Source organism: Scyliorhinus torazame, chromosome 2 (assembly GCF_047496885.1).
Source record: "Scyliorhinus torazame isolate Kashiwa2021f chromosome 2, sScyTor2.1, whole genome shotgun sequence".
NCBI classification, from domain to species: Eukaryota; Metazoa; Chordata; class Chondrichthyes; order Carcharhiniformes; family Scyliorhinidae; genus Scyliorhinus; species Scyliorhinus torazame.
Window position 1 is genome coordinate 87,925,612 of NC_092708.1, and position 22,511 is coordinate 87,948,122.

Genomic DNA, 22,511 nt, shown 5'->3' on the forward strand with positions numbered 1-22,511 from the left:
CCTGCATGCAGAAAGACTTGGGCAACATTCATGCTTGGGATGAAAGGTGGCAAGTAACAGCTGTGCCACACAAATGCCCATCTGCAACAAGAATGAATTTAAACATCACCTCTTGAGGTTCAACAGCATTACCACTGATGAATTCCCCTCTATTAACATCTAGTGAGCCTCCATTGACCAGAAGCCCGTTAAAAAATGTGGCACCAAGAGAAGGTCAGAGGTTGGGAATTCTGCAGCAAGTAACTCTTGACACCAGCAAACCTGTTTAGCAATTAGGCTGAAGTCAGGAGTTGTGGTGGAATGATTTCCACCTGCCTGGATGGACGCAGATCCGACAACACTCAAGAAGCTTGATACCATCCAGGACAATTGACACCACATTCACCATCTTAAACATTCATGCCGCCCGCCACCAGCATACTGTTGCAGCAGTGTTTATCATCTTTATGAATCACTGTAGCAAATTGCCAACCCACCTTTGACACCACCTTTTAAACCTGTGACCTCTACGAACTATGCAGGACTAAGGCAGCCAGTACAGGTGAACACCACCACCCGCAGGCTCCCCTCCACCTCACACACCAAATTTACTTGGAAAATGTATCCCCGTTCTTTAATGATCACTGGATCAAAAACCTGGAATCTCCTCCCTGAAAGCAGTGCGGGTGTACTAAAACCACATGAACTGCAGTGGCTGAGTTTAAGATAGCACCGCCCCTCAAGGGCAATTAGGAATCAGCAAGAAAGTTGGCCTTATCAACAATGCTCACACTGCAGGAATGAAAACATGGTATGTTATTTGCTTGATCATTCAACAGATTCAGTTTGTAGAATCTATTTGTAACTGTCAAACTCAAGAATCATTTGGGTATGATTTTTGCTGTCAGTATTAAAATTCTAACCTTTCTCCCATCACCCCCCCCCCCCCCGCCCTCCCCTCCCCCCACAGCCCCCCACCGCCCCCTCCCCCGTTAACACTGGGAATAATACTGTGAATTTAAGCCCTCCTGGTTTTTCAATTTCAACATAAAACTGAAGATGACGCTTACTGTGTTCAATTCCATATCACAGTTCTGTTCTTTAAATTAATATACTGCCGTGCAGTTGGAAATTCAATCACATTGGATTCTGGCCCACTGGTGATGGCATTCTCACTAGGTAGCTGGGTTGGGTCTTCGATAAAAACATTTTGCTTATTAGTATCCAAGACAAGCTGTAAGAATGTCAACCCACTCCTTTTTGTTTGTTTTCGTTGAAAGCTTTTCTTGAACATTGCCAGGAATATTAAAAGAGTCACTTGGTAGTACAGAATTTGAGTATTGTTGAAAAAAAAGATATATGCTGTTGAGGTTTTTGTCTTACACTCATCAGGGCAGATGCAAGAATGCCAAATTTCAAAGGGAACAACAATTTATACTGCATGAGAAAAGGGACTTGCCAACCAAGCAGCACCCACATGCTCATGCACGTCACTTTTCTCAGCAGTTTTCGAATGGGCGTCACGGTGGCAGTGGTTCGCATTGCTGCCTCCCAGCGCCAGGGACCCGGGTTCAATTCCGGCCTCGGTTGACTGTGTGGAGTTTGCCCTTTCTCCCCGGGTCTGCGTGGGTTTCCCCTGGGTGCTCTGGTTTCCTCCCACAGTCCAAAGATGTGCAGGTTAGGTGGATTGGCTACGCTAAATTGCCGAAAAAGGTTAAGTGCGATTACTGAGTTACGGGATGGGGTGGCAGTGTGGGCTTAAGTCGGGTGTTCTTTCCAAGGGCCTATGTGGACTTGATGGGCCAAATGGCCTCCTTCTGCACTGTAAATTCGATGGTTCTATCAATATATTAATATATTCTAGTGGTGCACTGACCAAAATGATAGCACAATGGATTTAAGCTTTTGGCGAAGTGTCACCAATTTCTAAAATGTAGTATATCAGAAGATATGCAATCAAATCTTCTTTATCAATTTTAAACTTGTTAGTTTTTTTGTTCTGTCAGCCATGGCTCTACTGGTAGCACTCTCATCTCTGAGCCTCACTCCAGGTGTTGAGCCCAAGAATCAAAGCTGACACTCCAGTGCGATACAGAGGGACTGCTGTCTTTTGGAAGAGACATTCAGCTGAAATCACACCTGCTCTCTTGGGTGGACATAAAGGATCTCATGGCACTTGATGAATAGTTGTGTGACCAAGCAGCGCGTAGCTTAGGGGCAACACAGATAACAGGACATAACTGCAGGATTTCCTCAAAGTTGTGTCTTAGGCATAACCATCTTCAGTTGCTTCATCAATGACCTTCCCTCCATCATCAGCTCAGAAATTGGGATGTTCGCTGATGATTTCACAATGTTCAGTATCATTTGTGGCTCATCAGGTACACAATCCATACCAATATGCAGCAAGATCATGGGCTTGGGCTGTTAAATGACAAATAACATTCGTGCCACATAAGTGCCGAACAATGACAATCTTAAACAAGAGAGAATCCAACTATCTCCCCTTTACATTCAATGGCATCGTCATCTATCAGCATCCTTGGGGTTGCCATTGACCAGAAACAGAACTGGACTAGCCATATAAATACTGTGGCTACAAGAGCAGGTTAGAGGCTGGGAATTCTGCAGCAAGAAACTAGCCTCCTGACTTGCCAAAGCCTGTCCATCACATGGTCTGAGTCAGGAGTATGATGGAATATCTTCCATTTATCTGTATGAGTGTAGTGCCAACAACACGCAAGAAGCTTGACACCATTCAGGACAAAGCAGCCTGCCAGACAGAATCCCATTCAGTCACTCCCTCCATTACTGGTGCACAATAGTAGCAGTGTGTGCCATCTACATGTTGCACGACAGCACCTTCCAAAGCCTCATCAAGGCTTCTTCGACAACACCTTCCAAACCCATGACCTCTTTGACCAAGCTGAACAAGGGCAGCAGCCACATGGAAACATGACCACCTGAAAGTTCCCCTCCAAGTCACATACCATACTATCTACAGAACTATGCAATAGCCTCAGGCGCACAGCCCGAGGCCTCAGCAGTCGGTGGGGGTTATGGGTGATCGTTGGGGCAGACGGACAGGGACAAGGGTTGCCCCTGAATGGATACACATGATCCAGGGATTAGCATGGTGGTTTCACGCGTGGTTGCCCACCCCCCAGCGCCTCCTCCCCCCTACCCTCCCATGGTGGCCAACCCCTGCGGAGGGTCCCCCACCCACCTGAGGGTCCCCCACCCCCTGCCGAGCACTGGGAGATGGCAAGCCCAGCGCCCCCCAGGCTCTTTGCCTGATGACTACTCACCTCCTTGGCTCCCCAAAGAAGCCCTTACGCCAGGTTCACATTTTTAAAAAGGAGTACTGATTGGCGCCTGCGTGACCACTTGCTGGGGAGGCCGATGAATGATGGGAGACGATTGGATAAGAGATGGCTCCCGTTAATTGTATGGAAATGGGGCTTAAGTCGTGATCATTGTTTCTCGCCACGCTACTGCGAGATCCTGATTTCGCCTAAGGGAGCAGGCCGGTTGCAACGCAAACTATTTGGCGCCTGGCGTGGTTTTGTTTTCGGCCTCTCCCGCTATTAACCATCCTCGTTTCACTCGAGCGAGAGTGCAACGAGGCCGGAGAATCATGCCCTCTTTGCAGCCTCTCTTTTCAGCCTCTTTGTGGCTCCATAGTTCACATTCCAACCTAGCGTTGTACTGTCAGCAAACCTGGATACATTATTCTTGGTTGTTTCATCTGACATGAATAGAAATTGTAGATAGTTGCAGCCCTGGATCATGGACCCTGTGCCACTCCAGTTGCCATGGCCAACAACTTGAAAATGCCCTGTTTATTACTTCTTGCTGCTCCCTATCTGTTAACCAAGCCTCCATCCATGGTCATGTATTACACCCAGCTCTTGAGCTCTTATCTTGCATATTAACCTTTAGTGTAGTACTTTCTCAAATATATTTTGGAAATCCAAGTTTACCCGATAGTTACATCTTCCAGAGACTCTGAAGAAATATTCCAAATATACTTTTCCTTTTGTAAAACCTTCTTCACTCTGGGTCTGATCGCTGTAAGAATTTCTAAGTGCATTAATAAGCCTTCCTTAAAAATAGTTCCCAATATTTTCCTGAAAACTGATGTGAGTTAACTGCAGTTCCCTGCTTTCTCTGTCCCTCCTTTTCTTGAACAGCAGTTTTAAATTTGCTAATTTAAAATCCACTCGAGAACCAACGGAACATTGGGAAATCAAAACCAGTGCATCCAATATCCCTGCATATATGCCATCAGGTCCTGGGGGTTTGTCAGCTTTGAGTTTCTTAGGTTTTCTCAATTCCTATTCTCTGCTGACATTAATCGCTTTAAGGTCCTCACTCTTATTTGCCCCGTGGTCACCCTGCGTTTCTGATCTATAAGTTGCAATTTCTATCATGAAGGCAGACATAAAGAGCTTGATCAAGTCTAAGTGGATGGAAATCAGAAGTCAGGGCTGTTTCCTGGTCTCCAAGCTGCCCTCAGCAGCAAGTCACTCATTGGGATTTTCACAGAGGTTGATATGCGGACAGGTTTCTTATCCTATTAAGGACAGCAGACAGGCTTTTGAAGCTAGGCAACCAACCTAACCGCAGGCCTTCCATCTCATGAGCAGCAGAAGGCTGTGGAACAAGTGACAAAGAGGGTGCTTCAACAGGGAAGCACACTCTCACCAACTTCCACAAAACTTGAATTTAAAAATAGTTCTTGCAGCCAGGTCAGCAATCGGAGGTGGGGTGGTTGTGGAGTTCTCCTCTACAGGTCAGCATATGGCTGCTCTCGCAACCAGGCAGACAAGGTGGGCATCTAGCCTTGCCTGGAATGCCACCAGATGTTCGCCTCCAGGCACCTAAACTGGCCGCCTCTCATGCTGGAAACTGGAGGGCGAGTGAAAAATTCCAGTCGGCCTCCTTTAATTGCAGTTAACAAGCTCGTAACAAACCTAATCAGTGGGGTCGAGTAACCGTACCAGATCCAATCCAGCCTCCTCCTCACTGTGAACAGAATCAGGAATCCGGCACACCAGCTGGCATCAGCATTTTTGAGTCTCATCAACCTTCGTTCCTGCTCATGGTAGGGCCCAAAAGTCCTGTCAAAATATTTGTTCAACATCTTTGCCATTGCCTCATTCGCTATGATAATTTCTCATGTCACTGCTGCTAGGAGACCAATGTTTAAAGTACTCTTTTTATATACCAGTAAAAGCTCTTCATACATAGAATAGATCCATAGAATCCCTACAATGCAGAAGGAGGCCAGTCGGCCCATCGAGTCTGCACCGACTCTCTGAAAGAGGACCCTACCTGGGCCCACTCCCCACCCTATCCCCACAATCGCACCTGACCTGTACACCCCTGGACACTAAGGGCAACATATCATGATTAAAACACCTAACCTGCACATATTTGGACTGTGGGAGGAAACCAGAGCACCCGGAGGAAACGCACTCAGACACAGGGAGAAAGTGCAAACTCCACACACGAAGTCACCCAAGGCCGGGATTGAACCCGAGTCCCTGGTGCTATGAGGCAGCAGTGTTAACCACTGTGCCAATGAGCTGCCTCCATGTTTTTAAATTCCTGGCTAATTTATTCTTGCAGTATTTTCTATCCCGTTTTTCAACTGTGTGGTCGCACTTTGCTGGTTTCTATAACTTGAATAACTCAAGTTATTGTCACAAGTAGGCTTCAAATGAAGTTACTGTGAAAAGCCCCTATTTGACACATTCCAGCGCCTGTTCGGGAGGCTGGTACGGGAATTGAACCGTGCTGCTGGCCTGCCTTGGTCTGCTTTAAAAGCCAGCTATTTAGCCCAGTGTGTTAAACCAGCCCCTAACTTTCTCAATGCTTGCTTATTACTGTTCTTTGCAACATTATATGAGGCTCTCTTTTAACCTAATACTATCCTTAATTTCACCAATAAGCCATGAATGGATCTTTCTTAAAGTTCTTTGTCTATTCATCCAATCAATCCCAACTCGCTCTCCTTTTATACCTTTGTAATTGCCTCTTATTTTGGACTGGAGTCAAACATAAATACCGACTTCAATTATATTAAGATCAAATCCCAGAGGATCTTTTACTATGAGGCTACTAATTAACCCTACTTCATTACACAATAATAGACCTAAAATAGATTTATCCTTAGTTGGTTTCACAATGTATTGGTCCAGGAAACTGCTGTGAAAGCATTCAACAAGCTTATCTTCCAGACTACTTTTGCCAACTTAATTTGTCCAGTCTATATGAAGATTAATGCCTCCCATGATTATTTCATTGCCTTTGTTATGAGTTCCAATTATTTCTTGCTTAATGTTCTGTCCAATAGTAGAACTACTATCAGGGGGCCTATAAACTACTCCCACCAGTATTTCCAATCCTTGTTATTCCTAATATCCACCCATACTGATTTTACTTCCTCACTTTCTGAGACACGATCCTTTCTCATGACTGAAATTATTGTGGTAAACCACTGAATATACATTACATGTATTATGGCACACTGCCATTGTACTACAGTTATTATGGTAAATCCCAGCCTGCTGCCTCCACCCAGCAGGCTCTGTATAAAAGTGTACGCTCTCCTGCACTACCCCCATTCTTGGGTCCAGCTACAGGAAGCTTTACATCTAGCACAACATAGCCACAATAGTTCACCATTCGTCTCATGGTCATTGATGGTACATCAATTATGCCATCCTTTACTATCAGGACTGCTTTTCGTCCACCTGCATGTTTTATTTTCCAAAATATTAAGTGTCCTGGAATTTTGGTTTGCCAACCTCAGTCACCTTGTTATCATGGACTTAATATCAGTGGAGGACCGGAATGACAGCCTGGTAAGACAGAACCATGTTGTGGCGGTCAGGCATTTAATTTCCTTAGGTCATGGCTTCCCTGCATACCACTCCCCCACCTACTAACCTGCCGTCCCTCCCCCCCGTCCCACCCCTAAGAGCTGCTGACCAATAGGATAGCCGACAGCTCTCCAGTGGCTGTGAGAGCGTTGGGAGAGGCCACTTCCTTCAGGAGGTACTTCCATTGACAGGAGGGCCCCTTCCCCCCAGCCCACATAATTAAATAAAATATAATGACCCCTAACTTCCTCGGAGTGGCGATATCCGGCGGATCGCCACTCTCGACGGACTTACCCATGATGGGATTCCAAAGCCCCCATCTGCCCAACCTTCCTCACTCAGGCTGGGTAGGACAGGAGCGGCGAAGCTCTGCCCCACCTACATTGGCAAGGGATAACTGGGGTGCAAAGATATCTAAAATGCTTCCTTTTTAGGGCACTAGCTGTCGTGAAGGAGGTGTTTAAAGGGACAATTAAAAGATAGTGGTTCAGAATTCAGACAAATGGGATGGGGGTGCCAGGCCAGACCGAAGAGGGGGAGGGTCAGGTCAAATATTGGCGAAGGAGGGGGAGTCAGACAGGAGAGGATGGGGGAGTCAGACCGGATCGGGGTTGTGGGGCTGTACCAAAGAAATGGGGGGTTGGCTGGAACAGAGAGTTGGGTGGTCGGACCAGAAGTGGCAGGATTGGGTCGTACCGGGGGAAAGCATTGGAACCATAGAGGGGGAGGTCAAGTTGGACAGGTGAGAAGGGGGGGCATGGTAGGAAGGGAGGGGGTTGGGTCGGACCCAACCGGAGAGGGTGAGGAGATGGGCCGAGTGAGGAGTCAGTCAGGGAGAGAGGTGGTCACACCACAAGAGGGGGCCAATTGGGAGGGGTGGGGGAGGTTTGGACCAGCGAAGGGGGGCTAGTCTGTGAGAGGATGGGGTGGGATTGGTGCGAGTCATTCCTGGAAGAGTGGGACCCATCCTCCCAGATGGGGGTTCACTCAGGTAGGGTGTTCAGTTCAGGAGAGGAGGCGGTTGGATGCGGTGGGGTGTCAGTTTGAGGGGTGGTCAATCCTGGAGGGAGGGGGGTGTCGGACTGGGTCGCACATGGTTAGGAACGGAGGAATAGGGCAGTCTGGGAGGGGGTCGGGAGTAGGACTGGGGGGGGCGGGTGGGTCAATCCGGATGGAGGTGTCAATCCGGGTGTAGGAAGGCAGTCTGGGTGGGGGAAGGGGAAGGATCGGACTGGAGGAGGCTTGTCAGTCTGGGAGGGGATGGCCCGACCGGGTGGGAGGTGTGTGTCTGTTTGAGGGTGTCAGTCTGCGTGGGGGTGTTATCAGTCCGGTGGGGGGGTCAGTCTGGGAGTGGGGTTATTCCGGGAGAGGGGGGCATATTGTGGGATGGGGGCTCAGTGCGGGAAGGATCGGACCAGAGAGGGGGGGGGTCTGTCGGGAATGGGGTAGTCAGACTGGAGGGGGGGTCAGTCCAGGAGGGCATTTCAGTCTGGGAGGGGGTTCAGTCCAGGAAGACGGCGTGGTTGGACTGGACGGGGGGGGTCAGTTCGTGAGGGTTGAGGGGCAAGTCCAGGAGGGTTGGAGTGCCAGTCCGGGAAGGGGCACATCAGTCCGGGAGGGATAGATCAGTCCGGGAGAGGGGCGTAAGTCCATGGAGGTGGGAAGGGGGGTGGTCAGACCTGGGGGTGGGGCCAGTCTGGGAAAGGGGTGTTTATACCTCGCCGCATTGGGAGGAGGTGTCAGATCGGGTAACAGCGGGAGGGTGGGTCAGGTCTGGCGGATGTTGGGTTGAGGGGGGGAGAATAGTTTGGAATGAGGGGGTGTCTGACCGGGTCACACCGGGAAGGAAGGTCGGGTTGGGCCAGGGGTGGGGAGTCAGGATGGGGCTGGGGAGTGTTACGTTCTGGCGCTTGACCGGTTGGATTAAGTGCACTAGAGAACGTGACTAGTTGAATGTTTATTGTTAAACAATAACGTGGGTTAGGTAACCATAGGAAAATTATCAAAAACTACTAACAACTATAAATTATCTAAGAGCTACTGCAAATGTAATTATTCCCTGCGAGAACTATCTCCGGACTCCCTGAACAGTGCCACGTGCGTGTTCTCTTTTGAACTATTTACATTATTGCTTACGCATGTCATCACAGGGAGGTCGCATCGGGTTGGGAGTGATCGGGTCGTCTTGGGGGCGGGGGTGGTGCGGTGGGTCCCCGGGGTGGGGGGGGGTTATCCCATGCAAGGCTGGGTCTGGTTTATTAAACAGTTACTCTGGAGTTAGAAGTGTTTTTTTTCCCTCTAACTCTTTCAGAGTAACAACCAGGGTAAAATTGGTCGAACCATCCAAAGTTAGTGATTTAAATCTCTTCCGTCAGGTGGATCCCAGCCAAACGCAATTGTCTAGAGGAAGTTAGCACTTCTGGGCAATTGCTGGGTAAATGCATACGTGGGAACTTCCACGAGGGATTCCCCAGAGCATCATTGGGGTACCCCTAAATGTGATGTTCGGGAACCAGGAGGTTATGGCCCATTAGAAACCGCGAGAGGGTGCCCTTAGGCTGTCATTAATTAGCCCCTTGAGGGCCTCAATTGGGCCAAGGAAGGACATCTACTACACCCCTGATTCAATGTCCACAAAGGTGGGTCAGTGACAGGCATAATGCCCGACTACTACTCGATTTTACCTGCATCCCACCTGCCAGCCCGGTCAGGTGTAACATTCTGACAAACCCATTTACCCCCACTGGTGTCATTGGCTTAAATAAAAACAGAAAATGCGAAAACTCATCTCAGCAAGTCTGACAGCTTCTGTGGAGAGAGAAATTGACTTAACCTGTTCAGTCCATGTAACTCTACTCTAGCTGCGTTCTCTGAAGAACAATCGAACTCTGAAGAAGAGTCATATATTTTCTCTTGACTTTTCTCTTTAACTTTTAATTTAAATCCTATCCACAGCCCTAGTAATACAAATTCCTCAGGACGTTGATAACATCCAGGTTTAAGGACCCCTATCCTATCTGAACAGCGCCCTCTTTCCCCGGTGTTGTTGTCAGTACTCTGTGAGTTCAAATGATTTTTTTCCCACACCACTCTTGGAAACAGATGTTTAGTTCCACATTCTGCCTGACCCTATGCCAATTTGCATGTGGGCCAGGTATTAATCCAGAGATTCTGTTTATTGATTTAAAACTCAGTTCCTCCATCTTCCTCTGCTGAACCTCATTCTTAATTCTACCTATGCTACTGGTCCTCAATGGCCCATGACAACTGGATCCGTCCCCCTCCCTCCCACTCCAAATTCTTCACCAGCTGTGAGGAGATGTCTCCAACTCTGGCACTGGGCAGTCAGTACAGGCTTCAGAACTCAAGCTGCATGGAACAGTATCTATTATTTTTAAAATTATTTCATGGAATTTGGGTGTCGCTTCAAGGCCAGCATTTGTTGCCCATATCTGAAAGCCAAACAATGGCTGGAGTCAGATGTAGGCCAGATGTCCTTCCCTAAAGGGCATCTGTCAACCAAATGGACATTTACAACAATTGATGATAGTTTCAAGGTCACCATTACTGACACCGATTTTGGATTCCAGGATTATATTAATTGAATTAAAATTCTATTAGGTGCTACAGTGGAATATGAGTATTAGGCCATGCTTCTGGATTACCAGTCCAGTGACATAACCACTATGCCACCATTTCTTCCATCTCCTCAGCTCCGGACTGTACTGACCCTTATTGTACTGCAGTTAGTTTATAAACTGAAGGTTCACTTTGATAAATCTCTTTGAACTGCTTCTTTAAAACTGCTACATGTAGGAACTGTAGATTATTTGGTGGGTTAGGGATGCAATGTGTTAGTTGTTACCTCCTTCGTTTGGGTAGCCTCAGCTGTTTACCTGTAACAAAATGGCACAGGGAACCATCCATGAATGCCCCCTTTTTGTGAAATCTGCGAATGCAGTCTCTTTGTGTGGCTCCCTAAATTTCAAAGTACTGAATGAATGCCCAAATCTTGTTAATGTTTTCCTACTGGCAAGTTCAGCTAGCTTATGAATTGAGGTGTAAACTTAATTCAGAATACTCAGCAACATTTCTTCAAATCAAAAAGTGAAAGGACACCATTAGTATTTAATGCAATTTGATAAGCTTTGAACAAAAACACTTTCATAACAGCCTAAAATTCCGAAATTATCGTTATTGTCAAGGACTTTGTTTCAGAAATGAAATGAAATGAAAATCACTTATTGTCACAAGTAGGCTTCAAATGAAGTTACTGTGAAAAGCCCCTAGTCGCCACATTCCAGCACCTGTTCGGGGAGGCTGTTACGGGAATCGAACCGTGCTGCTGGCCTGCCGTGGTCTGCTTTCAAAGCCAGCGATTTAGCCCTGTGCTAAACAGCCTGTTGGCATGGCAAAGGTATTCCGTTTTCCTCGCCACTTGGCTATGTTTCAAAATATATTATGAGTTTACAGTAGAAAATAGTTTTATGATTATATATGAGACAAAGACGTGCACATTGGGTTGTGCACGAGGTCCTCCTGTGTTTTGCAGCAGTAAGATTTATGTCAATTATTTTGAATGTTGATAGAGCGCATGTTTGCTGAGAATGAAAAATAAAAGTGCTGGAAATAACAGGCTTGTTCAAATTTGAAGAAGAGAAACAGACCCATTGTCATAACTGATCTGACCAAAGGTCTTTATCCTAAACATCCACTTAACTAGTCCTGCTATTTAGCTTCAGCATTTTCTGTTTATATTTCTCATATGTGGCATTTGCAGTGCTATTTCTTTTTATCTGTTTGGAGTGAAGTTAAAATTAAGTTTGTGATTTATTAAATTTTACAAAAGGAGTACTCCATCATAATCCCCAAAGCAACGTTATCATTTAATACTTGTATATTTTGGAGCTGTCATCTTCAAAACATACCAACTGATGGGAAGAAAAAAGTGGCATTGAGTCACCTAATCAAACTCCCTTTTTCCCCTACTGCTTACATATGGTTCAAAGAATAGCTGCAAATGTTCCTGGATTAAATCTGACAAATTTTGTACAAAACTTACGAAATATTTATTTCAAATGAGAATTTTTAAAGATTCACTTACGGGATGTGGATGTCGCTGGCTAGGCCAGCATTTATTGCCATCCCTATTTGCTCTTGAGAAGGTATTGGTGAGCTGCCTTCTTGAACCACTGCAGTTGATGCGATGTAGGTACTCCTACCTGATAGAGGGGGGGGGCGGGGGGAGTACCAAGATTTTGACCGAGCGACAGTGAAGGAACGGTGATGTATTTCCAAGCCAGGATGGTGAGTGACTTGAAGGTAATAGTGTAGGGGGCGCAACAGCACATTCATTCTCAGTTTCAACATTTCAGGAAAAGTCACAAATCTCGCAATGATCACAGAAGCAACATTGGTCATCTTCTGGCCTAACTATAGGATCACCCTAGTAGCTTTGCAACATATGTTTACTGTGGAATATGATTGGCATTCCTTAGTGCATGTCCTTAATCAACTTCCTATGGTAAAGTCCATTCAACCATTGCATCACCAAGGGGGTGATTCAGTGAACAAAAGTTAAAGTCCACGTTTGGGCGCATTTGACGGAGTGTTTCACGGTGGCTGCAGTGCCGAGATTCACCACGCTATTCACTGGCACTTTGCTGGTTTTTTGGGCCTCAGGGAGTTTCTCACCGCTGTGGCCATACTTTAATTGACTTCCTGCTGACAAGCTCACCTCACCAGCAGGAATGATCCCTCGCAGATCGGTTTGTTCCATTTTGTTCAGCTGCCCTGATCTCTGCACCCCACCCTTTCAGGCCCACCCTGCTTTATTGAACCCCCCTTTACCCCTCCCCCCAACATTGTCAAGGCCTCTGGAACTTCCCTCACCCCTGCTCCAACTGGCACTGACAGGGTACCTGCGTAACAATACCAGGGTGCCCACAGGTGGCACATTGACAGCTCAGTCCATCACATGAACCCGCCTCGCATCCATTGACTCTGTCTACACCTCCCATTGCCTTGGGAAACCAGGCAGCAAATCACAGACCCCTCTCACCCAGATTATTGTCTCTTCCAACCTCTTCCATTGAGCAAAGGATACAAATATCTGAGAACATGCTCTAACAGATTCAAAAACAACTTCTTCCCTGCTGGTACCAGGCTCGTGAATGACCCTCTTATGGACTGAACTGATCTCGCTGCACATCTTCTCGACTGTTGTAACTCTATACTCCATATGCTTCACCCATAAGACCATAAGACATAGGAGCAAAATTAGACCATCAAGTCTGCTCTGCCATTCAATCATGTCTGATATTTTTCTCATCTCCATTCTCCTGCCTTCTCCCCATAACCACTGATCCCCTTATTAATCACAATGTCTTTGTCTATGTACTTACATTGTATACTTATCATATGTCCTATGCTTTTCATGTATGGAACGATCTGCCTGGACTGTACGCAGAACAATACTTTTCACTGTACCTCAGTACACGTGACAATAAATCAAAATCTAATCACTGCCAGGTTGGCAGTGCCAAGGTGCTGGGGAAGCGCCAAGGTACCACCCTGCCCTGTCCACCCGGGAATTCCTAATGGCCTGTGCGACCCCGCAGGATGTCGTTGCGCCTGTTCCATGGTGCCCTGACGAGGTATTGCAGATGGGGCCATTAACTCCTGGGTGCATATGGCGTCTGGGTATTCAAAAAAGCCATGCAGATGGCATCGGGTGGAACAAGTCGGGTGACTCGGGATCAGCCCGGCATGAGCCTGATTCAGGCCCTTGCACGATTCACCCCGTTGCGCCGGGCTCTGCACTGGGCTCAATGCAGTCACTGGATCTCACCCAAGTCAGTGTGCATGGCAGCTTGCAAGCAGCTGGAAAGCTAATTCAAACATAGATGCACTCATGTCAGTGTGACACCAGCTTAGTAAAGCAGCCCAAACACAAAAACATTCTTCAATGGTTTGCATTTGGACATCTCAAGAGGGAGCAGCGAGCAGAGAATTCTATTTTTCCCATTGCCAGCTATTGTGAATGAATAATGCAGAGGCATCATCTTGCTACTGATCCCAATAGTCCTTTGCACATCAAGACTCCGTAACCTTTAAACTCTACATCATAAAGTAAAACTGAGATGTGTTTGTACTGTCCTCACAGAGAGTGCCTCACAGGACAATCTTTTGATTAGTCATAAACATTCAGGACCCTACATTCATTGGAAGCCTCCCAGATTTCTGTCCTGGATGACCTTTGTATTACGGAGTAATGTGACACGGGCAGTATTGGCACACCGTCAATGAGAACATCTTCCCTGAATAGACCCTGCTGAGGACTTAGGAGATGTGCAAAAGCATCACTTTCAAAGCATGACTGTCCTCGACACCGTCCAATTCACAAAGGCCAATTCTTTCCATATGCCTGAAGTTAATGAGTGCACAGTCATGCAAATAATTCAATATTGAGCTGTGTGTTGTGCCTTTACACAAAGACCATGTAAAGCATCGCTAAGCAGTTGTCCAGGAGCAATGTAAGATTCTCACAGATAAGGAGATGGCTTCATCAAAATGAGCACACACTCAAACATCACACACTCATACCCCACTGGCAGACATCTGCAATGTTCCTGATTGATCCTAGACTTCCCTAGTTAAGCATCATGCACAGGGAGAGTGGGAACTCAGCCTGGAATGATGTTCAGCCTTAAACACGGAGACAATAACAAGCTGAAGAAGCACAAAAGCTGATGGTGTTTGCCATTTAATACTACTTTTATCAAATCCTCACTCTCATTATGTAAAAGACATTGCAAAGTACACATTGGAGAACAATTATAATGTTAGTTGAAACAAACAATTGTGCGATCCATACTCACTTGGTGTGCCTGAGGGCCCCTCCCTTGATTCTGTCCCCCTCTCGTCTAGCCACTGATGGAATGCACCCATAGCCAGACCAATGGTGAGCAGGTCCGAGTGCAAAGGGCCAGACTTTCATGGAGGTGACAGGAAGGTCAAGCTGGGAAACTTCATGATTCAACATAACGGTCTCCTTTATACAGATCCCCGACGGGGAGATGGGGCGGGATTGTGTCTGGCCTGTCATCTCCAAAGACAAGCCCAATGTGACAATGGAGCTGGGTGAATGATGAATGTGGAAAATTGCATGGCAAGGGATAGGGAATTGATTCTGGATTTGTGCTCCCAGGGTGAGCGCAAATCAGTGGTGGTTCATCTCCGGCAAGAGAACATAGGCCGGAATTCTCTGACTATTGTGATTTACTTTTCCTGCCGGCAGCACCCGCCCTCCCATGGGTTTCCCAGCAACATGGGGTGGCTTCAATGCGAAATCCATTGGCGAAGCAGCGGGAATGGTGAATGGGCTGTCAGATGCTACATCATTGGCCCCACAGAGACACCGGGCATGATTTAACGGCCTAGTTGCCCCCAACTTGGTGTTGCGATGAGGCTGTTAAATTGTGCGAGGGGCATCTCGTGAGATTCGCGATGTTCAACACATCTCGCGAGATTCAACCGAAACACGCGAGAAGTCGCGAGATCCAGATCAGCATATTTAAATATTCATGCGCGGGATTCTTTAGGCTCCTGGGAACTAATGCAAGTGTAACGGGACCGGGGGGTTTCCCAGACCATTGGAGACCCCTGGGTGGTCGGGGACAGAGCAGGGTGGCACCCGGACAACTTGACACTGCCAGCCTGGTACCTTGGCACTGCCACCCTGGCACTGAGAATGTGCCTGGGTGGCTCTGACAGGCTGGCAGGGACATATCCAGTTGGAGTCTGCTGCCCATCCTGGGCGAATTTGTTGGTGTGTTTCCCGCTGGCTCTTTGGGTGAGATCCACACCTCTATTCACCCACACATTGGGCGCAACTTATCGGCTGCGTCTCGCTGGAATCGAGACGAGACACAACCGTTAAATCCCAGGTGAGTACTCTCCTGGGGTTCCCTGTTTCAAAAAATGTTTTTTATTCCAAACTTATTCAAATAATACAAAAACATAAAGAATCCAAGGAATACTATCCCCTTTTTCACCCCCTCCCTGTGATGAACAACTCCTTGAACATGGCCACGAACAATCCCCACCATGCCTCAAAGCCCTCCGCTGAACTCTCAATTCAAACTTAATTTTCTCCAGCTGGAGGAAGTTGTACCGGTCCTGCAGACAGGCCGCCACCCCCAGTGGCATAATCGACCGCCATTCCAGCAAAATACTTTGTTGCGCAACCAGAGAGGCAAAAGTCACGACGTCGGCCTTCCTCCCCTCAATCGGCTCCGGCAATTCTGATACACCAGAAATCACCACCATTGTGTCCGGCTCGACCTCTACCCCCACAATCTTTGCGAGTGTCCTGACCACTGCCGCCCAGTATCACTCTAACTTCTTACAGCGCCAAAAGATATGCGTGTGATTGGCTGGTCCTCGCCCACACGTCTCACACTCGTCTGCCACCCCCCGGAAGAACCCACTCATTCTCGCCCGAGTACCACTTAAACTGTATGAAACTCCTTGCACACGAGGAAGTCGAATTCGTCCTTCGCAGTGCCTCACTCCACACTCCCCAACCTATCTCCCCTCCCCTCCCCCAATTCCTCCTCCCATTTTTCCTTGATCCCCATATATGTCCCAAATTCCTCCCCTCCCCTTCCACTGTAGCCACGTAAAATGGCTGCTTCCCGATTAATTTGGCCAAAGCCTGATTTAAAATGACTAACCGGAAAGGCTGATGGGAAAAGCAGGTAACAAGACACAAACGGACAGCTGCAGGCAGAATATCACATTCGGCTCTGGGGAAGTCGGCCCAGATCGATACTCAGGACTATTAACAGCCCATCAACCCAGACATCTGCAGTTATACTCAGGACTATTAGCAGCCCATCAACCCAGACATCTGCAGTTTAATCGGCTATCCCCGGGAACAATTGCAACATATTAGCAATTGAATACCGGGCCAGACCTGTCGGCGCCTGCAGTGGCCGAAACAAAGGCAGGTGAACGACCACCCCCCGATCGGGGAATCGCCTCGCAATTGGACGTATCGAACCCAGTGATTGGGAACAAGTCCAATCACTTGGGACTCAGGGTCAAGGGCCGCCCCGAGAGGCGGGAAGCCCCTAGGCCCTATAAAGTGAGGGGCCAAATTCAGATCGCTCTCTCTCTCCCTTCTTCGCCTGCTTGAGACCGATAAAGACTCCTAGCCATCGACCTGTATCAGCCTTTTGAATCCCGCGGGCCAGATCCGATTGGATAAGCCATTCGTTTCCATGACCTGGTGGGCTCTTCCTAAAGTTAAGTATTGTCCAGTAGTGATAGGTTTATTATATAGATAGTAGGATTATTGTATAAACATCACTTGTTGTATATAATAAATGACCGTTGATTTCAATCTTACTAAGCGGTGTGCTGACTTATTAATCATAACTTGAGCTTGAACCACGTGGTGGTATCAGAAAGATACCTGGCGACTCGTGAGCAAAGGTGACGTAATCAGAGCTAATAGACTAAGGCTAAAAAGAGCAACACCACGTCCGGAAGCAGAAACCTTTCCACAAGGACATTTTTCAGCAGCCTGGGATGGGAAACCCTTTCCATATCTTCCTTGCAAAGTCCCTTACTTGTAAACACCTAAATTCACTTCCCTTCGGGAGCTCTACTCTCTCCCGCAACTCCTCTAGGCTTGCAAATCTCTCTTCCAGATACAAATCCCTCGCCCTCACCAGCCCCACCTCTCTCCACCTCCTCTACCATGCGTCTCGTCTGGCTTAAACCCGTGGTTCTCACACGATGGCGTTAACACCGACATCCCCTCCATCCTAAACTGTCTCCTCAGCTGGTTCCTCACCTTTATTGTGGACTGTACAACTGGGCTCTCAGTCTATCTCCTCAGTGCCAGCGGCAGCACCATCGTCACCATGGCCCTCAGGCTGGACCCCCTACAGGACTCATCATCCATCCTAACCCATTCTAACCCCTCTCCTTCCCACCACCACCTCACTTTCTCCACATTTGCTGCCCATTAGTAGTGCAGCAGGTTCAGTAACACCAGCCCCCCCCCCCCCCCCCCCCACCCTTCTGCCTCTGCAGCAGGGCCCTCTTCACTCTTGGCACCTCCCTGCCCAATCAAACTCTGAAATGACTGTGTCTAACTTCCGAAAAAATGTCTTTGGACTAAAAATAGGGAATGTCGGGAATATAAATAGGAACCTTAGCAGGACATTCATTTTCACCACATGAACCCTCCCCGCCAGCATCAGGTGCTGTGTATCCCACCTCCTAAAGTCCTCCTTTATCTCCTCCGCCAACTTTGTTCTGTTCCACTTCTGCAATATCGCTCATTCCCCCGTCACCTGGATCCCCAGATACCGAAACCTATCCCTGGCTGCCCTAAATTAGCTCCCCGACCCAACTCATTCACTGGGAACATTTGACTTTCCCCCATGTTCAACTTATAACCCAAGAAAGCCCCGAACCTCTCGAATAGGCTCATAATCCTCCCCATACTCTCCAGCGGGTTTGAAACATGTAAAAGCAGATCGTCCACGTACAGCGACTCCCGGTGATTCCTACTCTCCCTCCTAATCCCCTGCGCTCTACTGACCCCCTAAAGGCCATCGCCAAGGACTCTATTGCCAGTGCAAACAGCAGTGGTGACAGCGGACATCCTGCTTTGTTCCCCTATGCAACCCGAAACTCCGTGAGCTCATCTCATTGGTCCGTACACTCGCCATCGGGGCCATGTACAGCAGATGCACCCATGCCACACACGTTATCACAAACCAAAACCTTCCCAGGACCTTGAACAGGTACAACCACTCCACCTGATCAAATGCCTTCTCCATGTCCATAGACACCACTACCTCTGGTGCTCGTCCTCTCGATGGGGTCATGTTCACATTCAATTGTCACCTTGTATTACTCGAGAGTTGCCTGCCCTTCACAAAGCCCATTTCATCTTCTGCAACCATCCCCAGAACGCATCTTTCCATCCTCCCTGCCACTAACTTAGCCAGCACTTTCACGTCCATATTTAACAGCGATATAAGCCTGTACAACACACATTCTAACAGGCCTTTCCCTTTCTTTGGTATTAGCATGATTGTCGCCTGTGTCATTGTCTCCAGCAACTCCCCCTTCTCCAATGCCTCGCTAAATTCCCCCAGTAGGTGTGGCGCCGCAAATTCCTTATAAAATTCTGCCGGTAACCATCCAGCCCCGGAGCCTTCCCAGACTTCATCCCTCTTATGCTTTCCATTACCTCCCTCAGCCATAAAGGCTCTTCTAGCGCATGCCTCCTCATTCAACCCATCCAGGAACCACCCCATATCCCCATCTTCCACCACCGGATCCGCCCAGTACAATTCCTCATAATATTCCCTGAACGCCTCATTTATCTTCCCCAGCTCTGATACAACCTCCTCCTTCCCTCTTCGTCTTTTGTTGGAGAACTGATTGATTGTTCATCCTCATCTGATATAACGATACATGCTTCGTCTTTCGTTGGAGAACTGGACGAAGATGTATCCACCTGTTCATCCTGCAAGTCTTTTGGTGGACTGGAACGAAAGAGAAAATGCTGGAAAATCTCAGCAGGTCTGGCAGCATCTGTAGGGAGAGAAAAGATCTAACGTTTTGAGTCCGATGACTCTTTGTCAAAGCTAACAGACAGAGAAAGTGGGAAATATTTATACTGTGGAGTGAGAATGAAAGATTTTGGTGGACTGGCCTTGAGTATTGGGGACTCCACTGCAGGGACCAAACGTGGGCATAGGATGATTCACCGTACGACTCTGGTGCCAATTGCTCCAAAACGGATAAGTTACCAATCTGTTCACAGTTGATTTGCTCTCATCAGCTTGATCTGCTGTTGCAATCTGACTTTCAGCCTCTGCACACGTCACCTTAGAGCTTTCACAATTATTGTTGTCCAGTGCAGATTGGGTGCTGCATGTGATCACCTCGGCACGACTGCCAACTGAACTAAATAGACTTTCATAGTCTTCCTCTTCTGGCTCATCATCTGATTCTTCACTTTCCTCATCGTGATCAAAGTCATCGTAGTTATCATCATTTGCAATGGCTTCTCCGGTAAGGTATGACATTGCACCTGGAATGATGTGTTCTTGCAAGAAGTGCCCAATTTCAAAGTCAGCAGCGAGTATTGCTGCAGAACCTTCATCCAGCTCTCCCTGCTCTGGAACTTCAGGAGGACTAAAGGAATTGAAAAAGGAGTCATTTGGTACAGTTTTTGTAACTGTGCTGCCAGTGGCCCGACCCTTATGCTTCTGCTTTGTTTTAATGGTTTTCAATGTGATGTTTTTTTCTTTCTTCCAGTCAATCTGTCACCCTGTGCATCCCATGATTTTTGGTTCGTTGGAGAAGAAAAAATCTGACTCATCAGGCTGCGATTCCATCTGCTATGTTTTTGTCACTACCACATCTGTGAAATAATCATTTAGCTCAAACTTAAACTCCAGAGTAAAGCTCATTGGCTGTCCAGGATCTGAAAATTTTACATTCACATCCTGATCATGCTCTGGTATCATGCCACTGAGAAAATCCATATTTTTGAAGACTGTTAACCAGAATTCTGGAATTCCATTTGGCTCCTCCATCTCTTCAAAGAACAAAGAAAATTACAGCACAGGAACAGGCCCTTCGGCCCTCCCAGCCTGCACCAATCCAGCTCCTTTATCTAAACCTGACGCCTATTTTCCAAGGATCTACTTCCCTCTGTTCCCCGCCCGTTCATTTATCTGTCTAGATGCATCTGAAATGATGCTATCGTGCCTGCCTATACCACCTCCGTTGGCAAAGAGTTCCAGGCACCCACCACCCTCTGTGTAAAAAACTTTCCACGCACATCTCCCTTAAACTTTCCCCCTCTCACCTTGAAATCGTGACCCCTTGTAAGTGACACCCCCAATCTGGGAAAAAGCTTGTTGCTATCCACCCTGTCCATACCTCTCATAATTTTGGAGACCTCAATCAGGTCCCCCCTGAACCTCCGTCTTTCCAACGAAAACAATCCTAATCTACTCAACCTTTCTTCATAGCTAGCACCCTCCATACCAGGCAACATCCTGGTGAACCTCCTCTGCACCCTCTCTAAAGCATCCACATCCTTTTGGTAATGTGGCGGCCAGAATTGCACGCAGTATTCCAAATGTGGCCTAACCAAAATCCTATACAACTGTCACATGACCTGCCGACTCTTGTACTCAATATCCCGTCCGATGAAGGCAAGCATGCTGTATGCCTTCTTGACCACTCTATCGACCTGCGTTGCCACCCTCAGGGTACAATGGACCTGAACTCCCACATCTTTCTGTACATCAATTTGCCCCATGATTCTTCCATTGACCGTATAGGCCGCTCTTGAATTAGATCTTCCAAAATGCATCACCTCACACATGCCTGGATTGAACTCCATCTGCCATTTCTCTGCCCAACTCTCCAATCTATCTATATTTGCTGTATTCTCTGACAGTCCACCTCGCTATCTGCAACTCCACCAATCTTAGTATCATCTGCAAACTTGCTAATCAGACCACCTATACCTTCGTCCAGATCATTTATGTATATCACAAACAACAGTGGTCCGAGCACGGATCCCTGTGGAACACCTTACTCCATTGAAGTCACCTTACTCCATTTTGAGACTGATGCACAATCAATTATTCTCGAGGCAAGGTGAGTCATAACTAATAGGCTTTAATCAGCTAGAACTGTATCCAGCAGCTTCGATACAGAAAATGAAGGCTGCTGGGACGGCATTGGTTCTTATACCCCGTCTCTCAGGGCGGAGCTATGTATGTTCGCCAATGGTAGACTCCTAGGCCTAGCCAATGGTCATCCACCTCTCAGGTACTGCAATACCTGGTATTACCACAGAGACACTCCCTTCCACCACTACTCTCTGTCTCCTGTTGCTCAGCCAGTTCTTTATCCATCTAGGTAGTACACCCTGAACCCCATACAACTTCACTTTTTCCATCAACCTGCCATGGGAAACTTTATCAAATGCAAATCTGGTTTATCTTCCTCCACTTTAAGTTTTGCTTTTATCTCATTGGATAACTGTGCCATTATATCTCAATGCCAGTCACAATGGTTCTTGCTCGCTGCACTGTCAGGAATGTACAGCCACTCAACTAGGGCCTCACATGCGTCCATTCCTATGATGGACCTGTGTTCCGTGTCCACAATGGGAAATGGTATGATATGACTTCTGTTGTCACATGCTCACATGCTTCCAGTGTTGCAATCTCATTTCCATTGTAGTCTTTCAGTTGTCTCGTTTGATTGATGGCTTTAGGTTCAACCCGCAGCCGATTCAAATCGGACAAACTGAGAAGGTTGGCACTCGCTCCTGTGTCGAGCTTGTGAGAATGTGGCATTCAGCATCACTGGAATTGTCCATCTGTCTTCGATGGTATCAGCATCAACATCACTATTGCTGCTACTGGTCAGTAAGACATCTTCACTCTGCATATTCGGACTCATCGTGTCCATAGTCGAAATCAGATCAACAAAAAGGAGGTCTTCAATGGACATCTCATCAACCGCGTTGACTGATCCTGTTTGGTCCACTGTTGGACGTGGAAAGCATTGCTTGGCAAA

At 47.4% G+C, this 22,511-nt stretch overlaps 1 pseudogene; it reads right to left on the bottom strand.

The window, feature by feature from the left end:
• Window positions 1-2,232: 2,232 nt before the first annotated feature.
• On the bottom strand, window positions 2,233-21,977 carry LOC140406719 (uncharacterized; annotated as a pseudogene).
• Between the last annotated feature and the right edge of the window lie 534 nt (window positions 21,978-22,511).